The sequence below is a fragment of the Anastrepha obliqua genome, chromosome 1 (genome assembly GCF_027943255.1).
Source record: "Anastrepha obliqua isolate idAnaObli1 chromosome 1, idAnaObli1_1.0, whole genome shotgun sequence".
NCBI lineage: Eukaryota > Metazoa > Arthropoda > Insecta > Diptera > Tephritidae > Anastrepha > Anastrepha obliqua.
Window position 1 is genome coordinate 35,563,133 of NC_072892.1, and position 16,749 is coordinate 35,579,881.

The window sequence follows — 16,749 nt, forward strand, 5'->3', positions numbered from 1 at the left end:
GAAACTAAAAAAGTCGAATTTTTCAGTTAAAGTATGACGTAATGCTCCCCGCCCCCCCCATTAATAAAATTTTTTTTTTTTCATTTTTGTAGTTTTGGTGGCAAAAAAACGTAAAACGAGCATTTTTGGCGAAAAATTTCGCCATATTTGTAAATCAAAAACAACCTTAAAAAAAAAAAAATAAAAAAGAACAGTGTGGGGGGGAGGTATTTTTGATTTAGAAAACGTGTGCCAAATTTGAAAAGAATCGGTTGAATAGTTTCGGAGTTGTGATTGGCACCGACTTTTAAGAAGTCGTTTCGGGAAAAACGCGTTTGAAAAAATGACTCTGAAAAATTATCGATGCTCCGCATTCGAGGTAGAGTGCCTACAAAGGCTATAACTTTGAGAGTTCTGCTCCGATCCACTTAAAATTTTGACACAACATTCTTGAAATGATTTACTATAAGACGACACGCCTCCATCCGGTGGTCCAAATTTTCGATGACGCTGAGACATAATTGAGGTTCTATACCGTAAATGTGCCGAATTATCCCATCCTTTAGCTCTTGAATTGTTACTGGCTTATCGACGTACACCTTTTCTTTCAAATAACCCCAAAGAAAGAAGTCCGACGGTGTTAAGTCACATGATCTTGGCGGCCAATTGACATCGCCACGACGTGAGGTTATTCGGCCATCAAATTTTTGTTTCGTTAGCTATGTGACAAGTGGCACGGTCCTGTTGAAACCACATATCGTCCACATCCATATCTTTCAAGTTGGGCCATAAAAAGTACGTTATCATCTCACGATAGCGAACACTACGAGTATTCACAGTAACTGCCTGGCCGGCCTCATTTTGGAGAAAATACGGCCCAATGATGCCGCCGGACCATAAACCGCACCAAACAGTCACTCTTTGTGGGTGCATTGGTTTTTCGGCAATCACCCTTGGATTATCATTCGCCCAAATGCGGCAATTCTGCTTATTGACGAATCCACTGAGGTGAAAATGTGCCTCACCACTGAAGATGATTTTCTTCGAAAATTGGTCATTCACTGTTGCCATTTCCTGCCACCATTCTGACCATAGACGACACTTGAAATTGTTAAGAGACTTTAGTTCTTGAGACAATTGCACCTTGTAAGCGTGTAAATGCAAGACTTTATGCATAATGTTCATCAACGACGAGCGTGAGAAGTGCAATTGGTGGGCAAGACGACGAGTTGAGGTGGACGGCTCTTCAACCACACCATCGCGAACAGCAGCAATATTTTCTGCAGTACGAGCTGTACGAGCATGCACTGGTGTTTTCACATCTCCTACAGACCCGGTTTGCTCAAACTTTTGCACAATTTTTCCGATTGTACACACATTTGGACGATTAAATTTACCGAAAAAATCACGAAGTGCGCGATATGCATTTCGATTTGAACGCCCGTTTTCATAATAAGCCTGAATAGCTTTAACGCGTTGCTCGATATATATCTTTCCACGATTCAAATTGAGTTAGTCTGGAATTGAAAAATGTCAAATGAAATGCAGAAAAAACTTAACGTTTAAGTGTGGTTTACATTCAATATCGGCCCTTAAAATTTAACCACCCTTTAAAATGTTTAGTTGCTTTGCGAGAGACATAAATAAGACAAGTGTTTTGCGTGTTCGGCTATTTTTTGCTATCGAAAAAATGGACCAAAGAAATTGGATACATTTTTCGGTAAAAAATGGAATTAAGTGCTCAAAAATACTTTAATGTTGGCAGTGGCATACGGTGAGAGGACTCTAACTCAAAAAAAGCTTAGATGTGGTACAAGCTTTTCATAGAAGGTCGAGAAGATGTGAATGACGACGTTCGCTCAGGACGCCCCAGCACATCAACAACCGATGAAAAGTGAGAAAGTGAAGAAAATTGTTATGGAGAATCGTCGAATCACAATTAGAGAAGTTGCTGAGGTTGTCGACATATCGTCGACAAAAGTGCATATCAGAACTGTTTCGAGGATTGGAAAAACCGTTGGCACAAATGTATTAAAACTGAGGTGGACTATTTTGAAAGAGATAAAATAGAAATAATGATGAATAAATTAATATATTTTGAGAAAAATGAAAATTTACCTTAATTTTTGTACATACCTCGTATATATGGAACTCGTAAAAAATAAAAAGGGCAAGGTTGTCAAATATTTCTAAATAAAAAAATATTTAAATAAAAATAAAAAATCTATGTAAGATGTATCACCGTATAGATATTGAACAAGGCATTTAATTTTTTTTTTCATAAAACGTACTGGAAAGCGGACAGTTTTTCTGAAACGAAAATTCTGTGACTTCGGGAAAACTAATTAAAGTATGGACTGTAATTGTGGTCATTTAAAGATCCTATATTGAAGAAAATTTATATTGTCTACCATTCGATAGGATTCGGGTTCGAAAACCGAGCATGAAACTCTAAGTAGGAAAAGTTTTTTTCTAATAGCGGCTGCTTCTCGGCAGGCAATGTTAAACTTCCTAGTATTGTATATATTATGTAATTAATTTTAAGCGATAAATTTTGCGAGAGATCAAGAGATTCTAAATTAAGATTTTGCGGAAGATTTTTGGACCTTTGCACATTGCCAACGGCGAATATTGCAGGCGAGGGAACGATGAGCTGAATGAGCTTTACGACGACAAAAACATAGCGCAGCGAATAAAGATCCAGGGGTTACGTTGGCTGGGTCATGTCGCCCAAATGGATACAAACGCTTCAGCTCTGAAAGTATTCGATGCGGTACCAGCTGGTGGTAGTGGAAGAAGAGGAAGGCCTCCTCTGCGTTGGAAAGATCAGGTGAAGAAGGACCTGGCTTCACGTGGTGTGTCCAGCTGTAGCCGGTTAGCATGAGAAAGAAACGACTGGATCGCTTTGTTAAACACGCGTAAGAGTTATCGCGCCAAACACCTCGTGTTACGCACCAGCTCTATACTTCTGTAGTTAAGTCAATCTTACTGTATGGAATACTTGTATGGTAACCATCTGCTTAAAAGGTGACTTACGCTAAAATTATGATTAAGGTCCAAAGAACAGCTTTTTTATGCATCTCTGGCGCTTTAAGGACTACCCCAAACAAGGCGCTGGAAGTGCTAATCAATTTACCTGCCCTAAATCTACCGGCCCTCAGACTCAAAAGTATGGCGCTATGGAAAGATCGGTGGTTTGGCCACGCTTCTATTTTGCACTCTCTGAATAGTCACAAACAAGAAATGGACTACTCTATCCCCAGACTCACCTTTGAAAGGCTCTTCAAGACGAGTATACCGTCAAGAAGGGAGTGGCAGACACCAAGCCCATGGAGAAGGAGGGAATTAAATTTGTATACAGGTGGTTCCAAGCTTGTTGTCTAAGTACATAATTTTTGAATTCTCTTACAGAACTGTCTGGCGTGGGGTTGGGATCAATACTAAGTTTCATAAGAGCCACAAAGTGGTTCCACGAAGGAAGATAAATGCGGTTCCCGTGTAGCACAGTGGTATCACAACGGACCTGTAAGGTCTAAGTGAGTTGGTCGTGCAGACCGACTACCACCATAACCCATCGCGCCAATTAAGAAGAAGGGAATTAATTTTATACACAAGCCAAGCCACAGGTGCGAGTGAGTTTTTATATTTTTTTAAACCAAAGTAGTTAACATTTATGTGATTATGATTGCTATAAACAGTATATAATTGTATGTGTGTGTGGTCCCACAGACCAAAATCCCCACTTAAGGGTTAAGATGACATAAATTGCTAAATTTTACTACATTTTTAATAAAAATATCGCGAATGATTCAAATAAAAAGTGAAGCCCGGATAAGTTCACCAAATTAATTTAAATTTGACGAAAAACGTGAACCTACTGTATAGAAAATATGAAAGGTATGAAATACGAATTTGTTTGAAAAATAGTTTGTCATATTCCTATCCCGGTTTGGCTGAATGTTGCAATAGTAAAATGTGTATAGTGTTCTAAATTCTTAAAAAAATCTTAAAAACAATTGATTTAAAGTAGAAAAAAGGGTTTTGAATAGTTTTCATATTTGGCTGTTAATTTGTACTTTTTCCATTTTTCAAATATGAATTCTTTGTATCAAATACTTAAATTGGTTTTTATGTTCAAATAAATAAATAAATTAATTAACGAGTTTTTATTTCCTATAGCGAAAGAGTTTTTGTATTAATTTTTTCTTCCCGCGGCGAATCCTCAGATCACCGCAATTTTCCGCTATATAAACTTAATGCGATGATCTGCAGTGATTGTCAGCATAAACTTAACAATTAATGTAATATGTGTGTATGTATGTATGTAAGTAAAAGTGAAGAAGCGGTAGATAGCAAAACAGAAAACGATGCATTCAAAAGTAGGCTGGCTGTCTGAACTTGCAAGTTTTAAGAGAATGTCTCGTTATTAAGTAGCCGTCAGAAACAGTAAAACTCATTAAATTTAATAATAAGAATTATGCAAAAAGTGGAAACAATTTAAAATGACTGCAATTCATTCCTTTTTCGGAAAGAGTGATGGTATTCTCTAAAATAAAAATAAAAACTTATAGTCATCATTCTTCCACCGCTGTAATGCTTTGAGGCGCAGCAAATATTTTATTTCCTTGCACAGAATCAATACCAGCGGCAAGGCTTATATCACCTTACTGAGTTTTTTAAGCTCTGTAGAAAAAAATATATGCAAATACATTAATTAGTAGAAAGTAATCTGCTTTTACCAGTTGCGGATATTAAATAACGAGACTGACGCCGCTCCCCAATTGGTTCTGAAATTCGTCTTAGTAGCATTTCTAGTCTTGGGCGGACAGTAAGCCTTCCGCTCTCACTTCCTTTTCATACGAGATGGGCTACTTCCTCTCTCTGAGGAGAGCTTCCATACAGTTTTCCCTAACAAATATTCTAGAACTCCTTATCGAAGTGTTTTAATTGAATAATAGAGTTTATTTAAATCGCTTATTGCATAAATTATAGCAAAATACATGTTTACATTCCTCTTCTGGGAAGGTAAGTGATAGGAAGTACGCCTGAATTTTGTTTTGACGTTGAGCCGTGATTGTGTTTATCAATCACAAAATAAACTTTCGTCCTGGCTCTCTATCTACGACGTATGGATGTTATACGTCGCCGATAATCTCAAGGTAGTAGCCCGGTGTGACGGGTTCAAAAAATCGAATTTCTTTTTAACTTTTTTCGGATGAAAAACATTTTAAAACTATACCTACTATAAAAATTTCAGACAGAAATTTTAATTACTTTTAAAGTTATAGCTAAAATAAGAGAGTGCGCCGTTGTGTGTATGAAAGCGCGGGACATGCCAGCAGCAGCTACTCTCAAACTTTAAACGCGTTTTTCTCAAAACCATGTTTTCGAAATTTCGGGGAATCACTGACACAAAACTATTCAACCGATTTAGATAAAAATTTAACCCGTTATTCTAGACATACATATCTAGATCCCGGACCTTTAAAACATCTAATTTAATTTTTTATTAATAAACTATTTAATTTAAACAATTTGTGAAGAAAAAAAATTAAAATTTGAGAACTTTTTTCACAATTCCGCCATTTTGTTTTTGTTTTTTTATTTTTATGTATATTTTAGGTTCGGGACCTAAAATAAAGTCTACAGAATAATAATCTCTTTGAATTTTTTATTTCATATGACTTTGGAAGGCTGTGTGTTTCCTTGAACCAACTTATCTTTTTTTAAGGACTCCACTTTGACGTCAAAAATTTTAAACAATATAAATTAATATAATATAAAATTAACTTTAAAAAAAATTTTTTTTATGCTTCAAAACACCAATAAAAACATGTAAAAACTTTAAAACGATCGCATATTATTTTCTTTGTCTGCGTTCTTGTCGGCGTTCTTCATCCTGCTCGTGGAGCGTGCGCAACACTTGATTTGAGTTTACACACATTGCTTGTTAAATTTGTTTCAATTGGCTTCATTCGAAGATAGTGGCTAACTCTTCACGTTCTCTTGCGAGCCTTGGACAGTTGAAGAGTATGTGCCATGCGTCTTCAAACTCCTCTGGGCAGGTAGGACAGTATCTGAGAGAGGAAGTAATTCACTTCTTTGTGTCTTCATTGTAACTACGTAGTCCAGCAGCACTGGCAGCAAGGTCCCATCTTCGCTGCAATTCATTAAGTGACGTAATTCGCTGTTCCAACTTTTGGTCTCTCGTTGGTTTTGCACCTTGCCTTGGATAGAGACGGTTTAGTTCATGTGCTCGGATATCCAGTGGGATTTTCCCGAAATCACGCAAATTGCACCCTCCGATACTGTCCGATAAGCACAGGCTACTCGCAAAGCGCTCACTATATACCTGCCTGGCCCCTGATAGGTGTGTGCTCTGGGGTGGGTTATGACTAGTGTTACTGAGTAATTTTCGTATTCGAGCCCTTCATTAAAGTAGCCAGGTGGGTACAGTAGGTAAACAATTAAAGTACAATATAAACTTGCTTTTCTGCCTTTTCAAGATTTTCAAGATTTTTATTGAAAATGTATTCATCAAGTTGCAGTGGTTTGGTAATATTATATTTGTTTCCCGGAGCTGGAAAAATGATTTTGCACCATAAAGTTCCATAGAACCATTACTATAGCTACAGTCTGAAGCTTTAGACTTAAACGTATTTTTTTCAGGGACCTCGTTGCAGCCCCAAGTATTAGAAAGCTTATTACAACACTGAGGCCTTGTGCTTGGGCAAAAGCGAAAAATAAAAAATCAATCTCGGTTTTTCTGAGCAATTCGCCAGAAAATTTTCAACACTTTATAAAACAGCAAAGAGGTTGGTATTCGTGCGGGGTGATTTCTCGTGCCAGACAAATGTTAAGTAAGCTGGTGTTGATTCTGTATTCTGGATACTAACCATAGAACGTTTAACCTTTAATTAAGTTACGCTGGTCTCACGATGTAGCTGAAGCTCTTCATGAGTGGGGGTTGAACGGGTATTTAGGAAGATGAATGTAATTTATTGCCTGTCTAAAAACTGTCTGGTCCAGTACTTGTAGTTGTGTTATATTAGAGTAGTTGAAGAGATGCCTTTTGACTTTCCTGGGAGATGGCTCAGCGTGCAACAAGGGCTAGCAAGGGTGAGTTCTATAACCAGGAGCCCAGTAGTCTCACTATGAAAATGCTGTGTTGTGTGATGCGATACCTGGAAATGATATATTGGTCTTAACTGATAGCGAAGTTGTGATAAAGTCCCTCACAAAGCAGTCGAAAACCTCCATTACTACCTTAATGAAATTCAGAACATCTTTTAACGAGATAGCTGGGTATTTTCACCTAAAGGCAATATGGCGGCCGCCGTAGCCGAATGGGTTGGTGCGTGATTACCATTCGGAATTCACAGAGAGGTCGTTGGTTCGAATCTCGGTGAAAGCAAAATTGATAAAAACATTTTTCTAATAGCGGTCGCCCCTCGGCAGGCAATGGCAAACCTCCGAGTGTATTTCTGCCATGAAAAAGCTCCTCATAAAAATATCTGCCGTTCGGAGTCGGCTTGAAACTGTAGCTCCCTCCATTTGTGGAACAACATCAAGACGCACACCACAAATAGGAGGAGGAGCTCGGCCAAACACCTAACAGAAGTGTACGCGCCAATTATTTATTTTTTTATTTTTAATATGGCTTCCTAGCCATTGTGACATTTGGGATAACTGCAGAGCCGATCAACTAGCGAGACTCGGCACGGAATTGACCGACGAGTACATAGATAATGATATAGGCATACCCCTACCAACATGTGAGCTTCTTATCTTTGAGGAAATTGTAAGAGCAGCGAATGAAAGATGACTTAGTGAAACCACATGTAGAATCGCCCGACTCTCAATGCCAAACACACAGAATCTCTAATAAGCCGAAATAAGCGCTGATTTCAGTTATAACGAGGCACTGCCAAATAGGCAGGCACGCCCATAGGATGGGTGTGCAAACACGTGACTTTCATCCAGATGTAGATTTACCATTTTAGGTCGACAATTTTGTAATGATTTGAAATATCTCTGAACTCTGGAAATTAGGGTTTTCCAAAATATTTGGAAAGTACACACTGGATTTAGGAGAGCATCACAATCAGCTATGAGCTTGAGTGCGTCCCACATGGTCTCGAAATATGAGTGACGTGTGTCGATCAAACAAATATTTCGCGCACCACTTCGTCGGTCCTAGCGGGAGGGTCCTGAATACAATATCATTTAGTCTGCGAATTCGCTTCTACTGCAATCTGCATTGCAATGATATTTAAAAAACACAAATTATTGAAAAATATTCAAAAAAAATCCCTGCAAACCACCTCGTCGTTAATCTTAAACAGCTTTAAACCGCTTTAAACAGCACGGAAAGAAAATGTCTGAAACACGGCTATGTTAAATGGTGTTAAGCAGTAACAGTAGCTGTGCCAGAATTGTAAAGGACATTTGGTACGAAACGCGCCTTCACTTAGGTAACTCTCTAACGTATTACGTCGTTAATTTAACGATTAATCTGTAAAGATTATTCAATTTGTAAAACCAAAGCGCTTAGGTACAATCTTTCATAAGAGTGGCGTCGTTACAGCTAAACTCGTGACTCGGTCCCACATCACTGTTGGCATTTATAACTTTGAAGCAGTATAGCACTTCGAGGAGATAGCTTTACCAGTGTTAATCACCTTAATAGCGTTATAGTCGGTGCATACCTCTTTCGATTTATGCTGTTGTTCCACAAAATAGAGCGACCTCCGAACGACAGACGTCTTTTTTTAAGAGGAGCATTTTCATGACAGATATACACTCCTCTGCCGTGGGGTTACTACTATTAATATATAAATATATTTTCTATCATTTGGTGTTTTATGCCCAATGGGTTTCGAATACTAGCCCTACCGAGTGGTAGTTACGCAAGCCCATTTGGCTACAGCGGCTGTTGTGCCAGTAATAACATTGGTTTGGTGCTGGGGAATTTGAAGACCATAAGAAAATTAAGAAACCAGAAGAAATATAAACATATTTAGACGGTGTCTTAGTTGAGAAATCAATTTTATTTGTCGATCACCTCAATGCGCGTTCATACCAGAAATTCATCTATAGGAATTACTACAATCATTGAATAGTGCTAATGTATCACTCCACCCTTACTTGCCTGGGTGCCTGGTTGCATTCCAAAGGAAACTTCACTGAAAGTGAACGGAAATTGTTGAAGAAGTGCTACTTGGTTAGTGATAATCCAAAAAAATTGCTTCTTCCGTGAACTTCAGTACGCGGAATCATTATGCATTGTCAGAAAAATAAGAGTTTTTTCTCTGTTTTTATGCGTAAACATGTTCGACAATAACAATAAATTTGAAAAAGGTCTTGGGCTTACTTGGTGTAGTTTATGCCGAAGGAAAACCTGTCCGGCGTGCTTAGTTAAACTCTGTCAAGTTCGTTTAGCCGTTTCGTTTTTTTTTCCACCAAGAGCCCGACGTGAAAAAAGGTAATAGAATGCCGAAGGTTTAATTTTCAATAAATTTGAAAAAGGTCTTGGCTTACTTGGTGCAGTTTATGCCGAAGGAAAACCTGTCCGGCGTGCTTAGTTAAACTCTGTCAAGTTCGTTTAGCCGTTTCGTTTTTTTTTTTTCACCAAGAGCCCGACGTGAAAAAAGGTAATAGAATGCCGAAGGTTTAATTTTCAATGTCAATTGATCCTTGCACAAATTTTAAGAACAGAAAAATTTACCTTTTAAGTCCAAGTGGAATACAAATTTCATCCAAATGCTCATAAAATAAAATTACCTTTTAAACGTTTCGGTTACTGCGCCTTGACAGCCAATGCACACATTTACATTCATATATATAGTATATATGCGTAAGTATTTTATTAGTGCGAGCACTATTACAAAAGTCACAAAGCCAAACGAACGTGTTTAACCCCAAAATGTTTTATTACATAAGAGATTTGGAAAAATTTTAAACGTTTGCAGATAAAATCTGTGGAACGTGAGATGATGTGACAACAAAAATACACATCAATTACAATGCAATAATATGAATAACAAGAACAACATTACTAATAATATCTTCAGTAACCAAAACACCAACAATAAACGTACTTTGTAAAAGTTTGTAAACGAAACAAGTAGACAAACGATACACCAGCCAACGACACGAAATACGCAAACGAAGAAAAAAAAGTAGAATCGTGTGACTCTGTTAGCGGCTAATAATTAGCAGTGTTTATTAATAGCTGTTGCACCGCTGCAGCAGAGGACAATATCTGTAACCGACGCCTTCGGCAACAGTAACAGCAACGGAGCAGGCGTACAAGCAAACGATATCAGTAACAGTAACAGCCACAGCCACAGCGAACAGCCGAACCAAGCACCGATCTTCAAACAATCCTAATCCGTCTAAACGAAGTTGCTCATCCGCACAGACGTAGCTTATTAGCTGTGCGCATTGCGTCGGTGCTGTTGTTGACTTTTGCGCAGCGCAGCCAAGCTTGACGACTGAGGCTGCGTCAACGTCTGCAGTTGCTGCTGGTGCTGCAGCTTTATACTCGTTCAGGTGTTGCTAACTGACGGTCAGATCGCTGTTGCAGGTGTTGTGGTCGTTGCTAACATAAGCAAAGTTGAGTCTGTTTTTGGCTGCGCTGCAGTAAGGTTCTGAAATTTTCTGGTGATTATTAAGCAAAATTTAAAAAAATAGCAAATAGTGAAAAGTAAAAAACAAAAAAAAAAAAAAAAACTGTTAAATATAATACATTTCGCACTTCACAACGAAAAAAAATACCTCTATAATTGTCTGTGCGTATAACGCAACGAGAAATTGCGCGCGCTGCCTGTTCGAATGAGTCAAAGTGTTTCCTACGCAATTTTCCCAATTTATTTGGTTTCAATGCAACGCGTGTTTGGCGAATTTCTCAAATTATTTTTCTCAATATTTACTACATTTTATGTTGATTTCCGTGCATAAATGTGACTTTTCGTGCGTTGCAATTCAGTTTTAAAATCCGTTGCAGCTGGCTATTTTCTCACCATTTTCACTTTCGGATTAAGGTTTTTAAAAACTCCGTATGTGTGCGCGCGCGCATTAGTTTTCGTTAGAGTGCGTGTGTGTGTATAGGTGTTTGTGTTTTTAACAATACTTTTAACGCAACTTTTTATTTTTTTTTTCCTAGTTTGCTATTGACTGAAGCAATTTGTAACATTTTCGTTTGTTCGTGTTGTTGTTTAGTGCCTGCTTCTTCTTCTTTTTAACATTGTTGTGTTTCTTGTTTGTGTCTTTTCAATTACGAGTTTATAATTATTTCTTTTCATTACATCACTCAGCTCCAACGACTTAAAGTGGAATAGAAATTTTTGCATTGACTCTAAAAATATTAAAAACTAAAAATCATTTTTCAAGGTAAGAAATAATAAAAATTGTTTTTATATCGAAATCTGAAATTGTATATTAATATAGTATCAAAAAAATTTGGAATCGGTAAAGCGAGTAATATCGATTTTTTCAAATAAGGAAAAGGAACAAAATTTTATGGTTATTTGAAGAATGTTAGTATAATTTTTATTAAAAAAAAAGAACTACATTTTAAATGTCTGAAGTTATGAATGTGACATTATAAGTGAAATTGTATATGGACACGTGTGTGGCATACCTCTTACATCGGATGACTATAAGTCTTTCATTTGATAAATGTATCATATTAATACCATAGGTAGTTCAAAAAATTCCGATTATTTTCGAATAAGAAGTGCAACTATATTTGTATGTGTGTGTGCTTAAAACCAACTTCACTTCCATCGAATCAGTTTGGGAATGCGATTATCAATGTATAATAATATAATATTAATAATTAAAATCACAACATTCCGTAAGGCTCATATAAGTAAAGTGTTAGTTTACATACTGTTATTTAACATAACTAAGCAAAACTGTTCACGTATCGACGATACACTTACTAGTGGTAGTAGTAGTAGTAGTAGCAGCACTATGGACAGAAATTAGATGTTTTGCTCACATTCGCAGATCATTTAGTAATTCTGAAAGTTGGGAGTGACTCCTCGTGAATTTAGTTTTTTTCGTTGCGTTCGAGCGTTTTAAAAAATATCTTTCACGTTGATTGCAGCGACAGGTTTTTTGCTTTTGAACAAGATTGTTTTATTTTATCATATTAACGCTTATTTATATAGCTTTACTATTACTAACTTTGCTTATTCTCTAGAATACAATATGACTGTTGACAATATTTATTGCTCAACACTTAAAGTAGGTTTGGGGTACTATTAATTATTGCATTAAACTGTCTCCAAGTACATTTGCGAATTTCTTGTTTATCTAGGTCGCACTACTTTACAGATTGGATGCTTTTAAGCAAGTCATCACATTTGTCATCTCAAAATAAGCATCTAAAATTAAATGAGTTTCTGTAAATACATTGAATTTTGCTCTCAATAGTCCTCAGCTTGAAAATTAAAATAGCAATCACGTTAAGCTGATGCATAGAATAGATTTAGTTTTTCGACCGTTCGTCTATATATGGGAAATTTTATTGGAGGTGAATGTTTTTTCAGATAAGTTTTATAAATCATTAGTTCCACCTAAGCATGACTCTTTTCAATTTATTAAATTCAGTCTGCGGTCACTTTCTCACTCTATCACATATATGGGGAGAGCTAAATAAAATGTAACGGGAAATTAATATAGTAATCAAATTCTTCTTTTGAATAACTTTTTTTCTAAATACAAAAAAAAAAAATGCTTGGAGTGATGCGAATTTTTATTTTGACCTTTACGCGCTTCGCTGCTAGTTTGTTTGTGTACTGCAGCTGTTTAGTTCATAAGTGTCAAATATGATTGCCGTACGAAGGCATTTTCAAAAAATAAAAAAATCTTCCGTTAAGGTGATACATTTTGCGCCACCTTGTATATGAGTTTTTCACTCAGATACTTTTACATTTGTTTTGATTTAAATATTCCAAACCAATACTTACACTATAACTTCTGTGTATTTTACATCTCGTTTTGTCGATATTCAAAATGTTACCTACGCTAGCAAAATGTTAGTTATCGCTGATCAATCCATTCTGAATGTCGAACGATTTGTTTAATTATCGTATTAACACCTCATAAGTTATTAGTACCCTTCGATGCATTGCTTTCGGAGATTTTCAAGGCACGTTAGTGAGTGTACTATTTAAGTGATTTTATATTTTTGTTTAATATATTCATTAGATGAAAAATTTCACATAGTCATACATACGTAAGTATGTATGTATATATATATATGTATATGGTAAATAAAGTATTCTTGTGGGTGTGTACTTAAACTTGAAATATTTCATGTCAATTGGCAAGTGATGAAGTGACTTTGACTAAATGAATTTGTTTGTGTTGGCTTGAGTATTTTTGTTTAAGGCTGGACCACGTGCTAAATTCTCTAAATTTTGTTTACACTCAGACAGAAGATAAATAACGGAAACTTTCAATATGCTCGTGGTAAAGTGCATTGCGCTCGTAAGTTTTGAAAAAAGAAAAAAATCCCATGAGAATTTTATGGTTGCAATTTGGAATGTTGCTGCTGAAAATGTGTGAACAAAGTGTGGGAGAGTGTCAAGGGGACACCGAAGCAGGTTTGATTCGAAAAATGTACATATTTATTAAAAAAGATATTTAATGCACTTACTTATGGCCAAAGAAACTAAAAATACATGTCAAAAAGAGACCCTCTAAAAAGGTTAATGTCTGATATTTCCGTACTAATAGCCATGATTACGGCTGATTGGCTCTTTAGTGAAAATACTCATTAGTGAATATTCGTCTAAAATGGTCTTCCTCTATAAAACTTGATTCAGTAACTGCAAATTCGCGGCTCCTCACTATCACTGCGAGTGCCTGATTTTGCCTGACAATGGACAGCCAATGATGAGGCTACTTTTCGTGGTAAAATCTGAAGTAGATATCCAAGTGTTTCTTGCCTGTCATAAGTAAATCCATCGATAAATCGATAAGTGTTTTGAAAATTGCAGTGACATCCAATGATGAGGCTACTTTTCGTGGTAAAATCTAAAGGAGATATCCAAGTGTTTCTTGACTAACCTAAGTAAATCCATGGAATTCGTTAAGTGTTTTGAAAATTGCCGTGAATTGTGATAACGGTCCATATCAGAGACTCCAGCAGAAACCGCACCAAAAAAGTGCTTCACGTGTTAACTGGGTCCTAGGCTACGATAAGTGATGATACTAGGGGTTCCAAAAAAGCGTATCAAAATGGTCACTCACACTTTAATTATGTTCTATTCTAAGTCCCCAGGTGATTCTGCTACTAACCAGCTAAAGTAATAAAGATCTTAGAAGACCAATTATTAAGTTTTAGGAAGCACTTTTCGGGGGCGAAGGTTAGAGATATCCATGACTTCATATCGTAAGATATATGTATTGATAAGATATATGTATGAGTACTTCTATAATATTTTCTAAATATCGGGTGTTTTTTTTAGCAGCTGTATGGTTTGACGGCCGCCGTAGCCGATTGGGTTGGTGCGTGACTACCATTCGGAGTTCACAGAGAGAACGTAGGCTCAAATATCGGTGAAACACCAAAATTAAGGAAAACATTTTTCTAATAGCGGTTGCTCCTCGGCAGGCAATGGCAAACCTCCGAGTGTATTTCTGCCATGAGAAAGCTCCTCATAAAAATATCTGCCGTCCGGAGTCGGTTTGAAACTGTAGTCCATTTGTCCATTTGTGCGACAATATCAAGACGCACACCACAAAATAGGAGGAGGAGCTCGGCCAAACACCCAAAAAGGGTGTACGTTCGATGAAAAATCATGCAAAACGAAGCCGTTTAAAACGAGACACACCGTCTAAAGAAGACAAAGAAAAGTCGATGACATGTTTATCATAATTGCGTACAAAGATAAGGATTGATTTATATTTTGCCTTTTTTTTAGTTTTTAAACCCTCCCTCATCCAAATTACTAGAGCTTTTTCTACTGCTTCTATTAAATTATCTTGCCTATCCAGTTGCCTCATTAATTTCATTTGCATTTTCAATTTTTTTTTTGAAACTAATTATGGGGCTTTAATAAAGTCGCAAATCTATTTTTTAATAAATAAATTTTTTAAACTAATATAAAAAATTGCCTTTTTTCACCTGTTATTAGAATTTAATCAGAACATATGAGTTTGAAGTTTATTCTTCTTCTTTTTTACGCACAATGCCACCACCTTAGTGTAACATCATACAATTTTTGCGATTGACGTTTGGTAACTTTAAACGAGCTTTTAAAAGAGTTCGTTCTTCAATATGATACTGATAAATGGCACAAGGCAAAACTATCAGAATAAGACAAAAAAAAGGATTCTTTGTTGTGATTTAAAAACCGAGTAAAAGCGAAACCGTGTAATTCGAGTGCCGTGCAAATCGAGGGACTAGTGTATACATATCTACATAAACCAACACCGAGTCTGCAATAGAATTGCATATATGCAAAATGTGTTCAGCACATTAAAAATAGAATCCGAAAAGGAAATAAGAGGCTTTGTGAGAATTCTAAAGACAAACTTTAATTAAAAAAGGCGGCACAGAAAATGTTAAAAAAAGGAAATGCGACAGTGAGCAGTAGCAATTTAGTTCGCTATAACAAATTCACGCTGAAAGCTGGTAAGAAATCCAACAGAAGGCTCTGAAAGTTTCTCAGGAGGGTTTAAGAAGTGAGAACTAAGTTTGCGCAATTTTGGCTCGTGAATGTAGGGTAGCTGAGGTAATTGCTTTGAGATGGTTCCATCTAGAATGCGTGCAAACAGCTACCAAATAGCAACTTGAAATGTTGTTGAGTCTTTTTTTTTTGGTAAGGAAGTTGAAATCAACAGAAACATTGTCAAAGGTGTCATTACACCAATGGTACGTGGGACATGCTCCCACTAACACTATAAAGTTTCTCCTCCTCGGCTAATTTCCACCCTGGAACCGCGTTAACATTTCTTCAGGGTGGAGCCACGTTTATGTCTATTGACATAACAAATTTTTGCGTCCGGGTTCTGCTCTTGTGAGCATGTGGAGATTTTACGCCATTGATAGTATCCACACTTTCCACTGAGTTGAAAAGCGGTTGTGCAGGAAATAAGGCATCAGAGAATGTCCAATAGCTCGATACTCACAAGCTATTGTCTTATCTTCATACCGTAGTGAGTGTTTGACTCAAGTGTTTATATCTATCGTCGTTTTTCTAAGGCAGTTCATCTCCACTGCCAAGCTACTAGCAAAGGTTCTTACACAACTTAAAAGGCAAGAGAATATATAATGTTTTTTATTTTTTGCAAAAATGTCGCATTATGCCATTAAGTAGGTACTAACGTATCAGGTAAAATATGCCCACAAGAATAAAAAATAATCTGGCTGGCCTTGACACCTAATTAATTACAAAACCAAATTAAATATTTAATACTTTCCTTACTTAATACTCATTATTTACATATGCTAATAGCATTAAATACTTAATCCGAGTACCTTTCAGCTTCCATTGCGGCTGACGCTGTTGTTGCTGCTGTTGATGTTGATTCTAATTGCATGTCTTCTTGTGGGACAGTGTCGAGCTGAGATTCACAACATTGTGGGGAATTGTGGTTAGAGCGACCTTGGCGCAATAAATGCAGTGCTGTTCAGATACGAGTAAATACTGGGTACTTTGTCAAAGTATTGAGTACTTTTTGTACACAAATAAAGACAGAGATCCATAGTACCAATACAATAGCAACAACTTAGGGACCCCATTTTTT

At 36.7% G+C, this 16,749-nt stretch overlaps 1 long non-coding RNA gene across 1 annotated transcript; it reads left to right on the top strand.

The window, feature by feature from the left end:
* The first annotated feature begins 10,472 nt into the window (after positions 1 to 10,472).
* LOC129253182 (uncharacterized) lies at positions 10,473 to 16,532 on the top strand. The gene is made up of 3 exons (XR_008583699.1): positions 10,473 to 10,644; positions 11,298 to 11,373; positions 16,488 to 16,532. It is a non-coding gene; the product is annotated as an uncharacterized LOC129253182 (long non-coding RNA).
* The last annotated feature ends 217 nt before the right edge of the window (positions 16,533 to 16,749 follow it).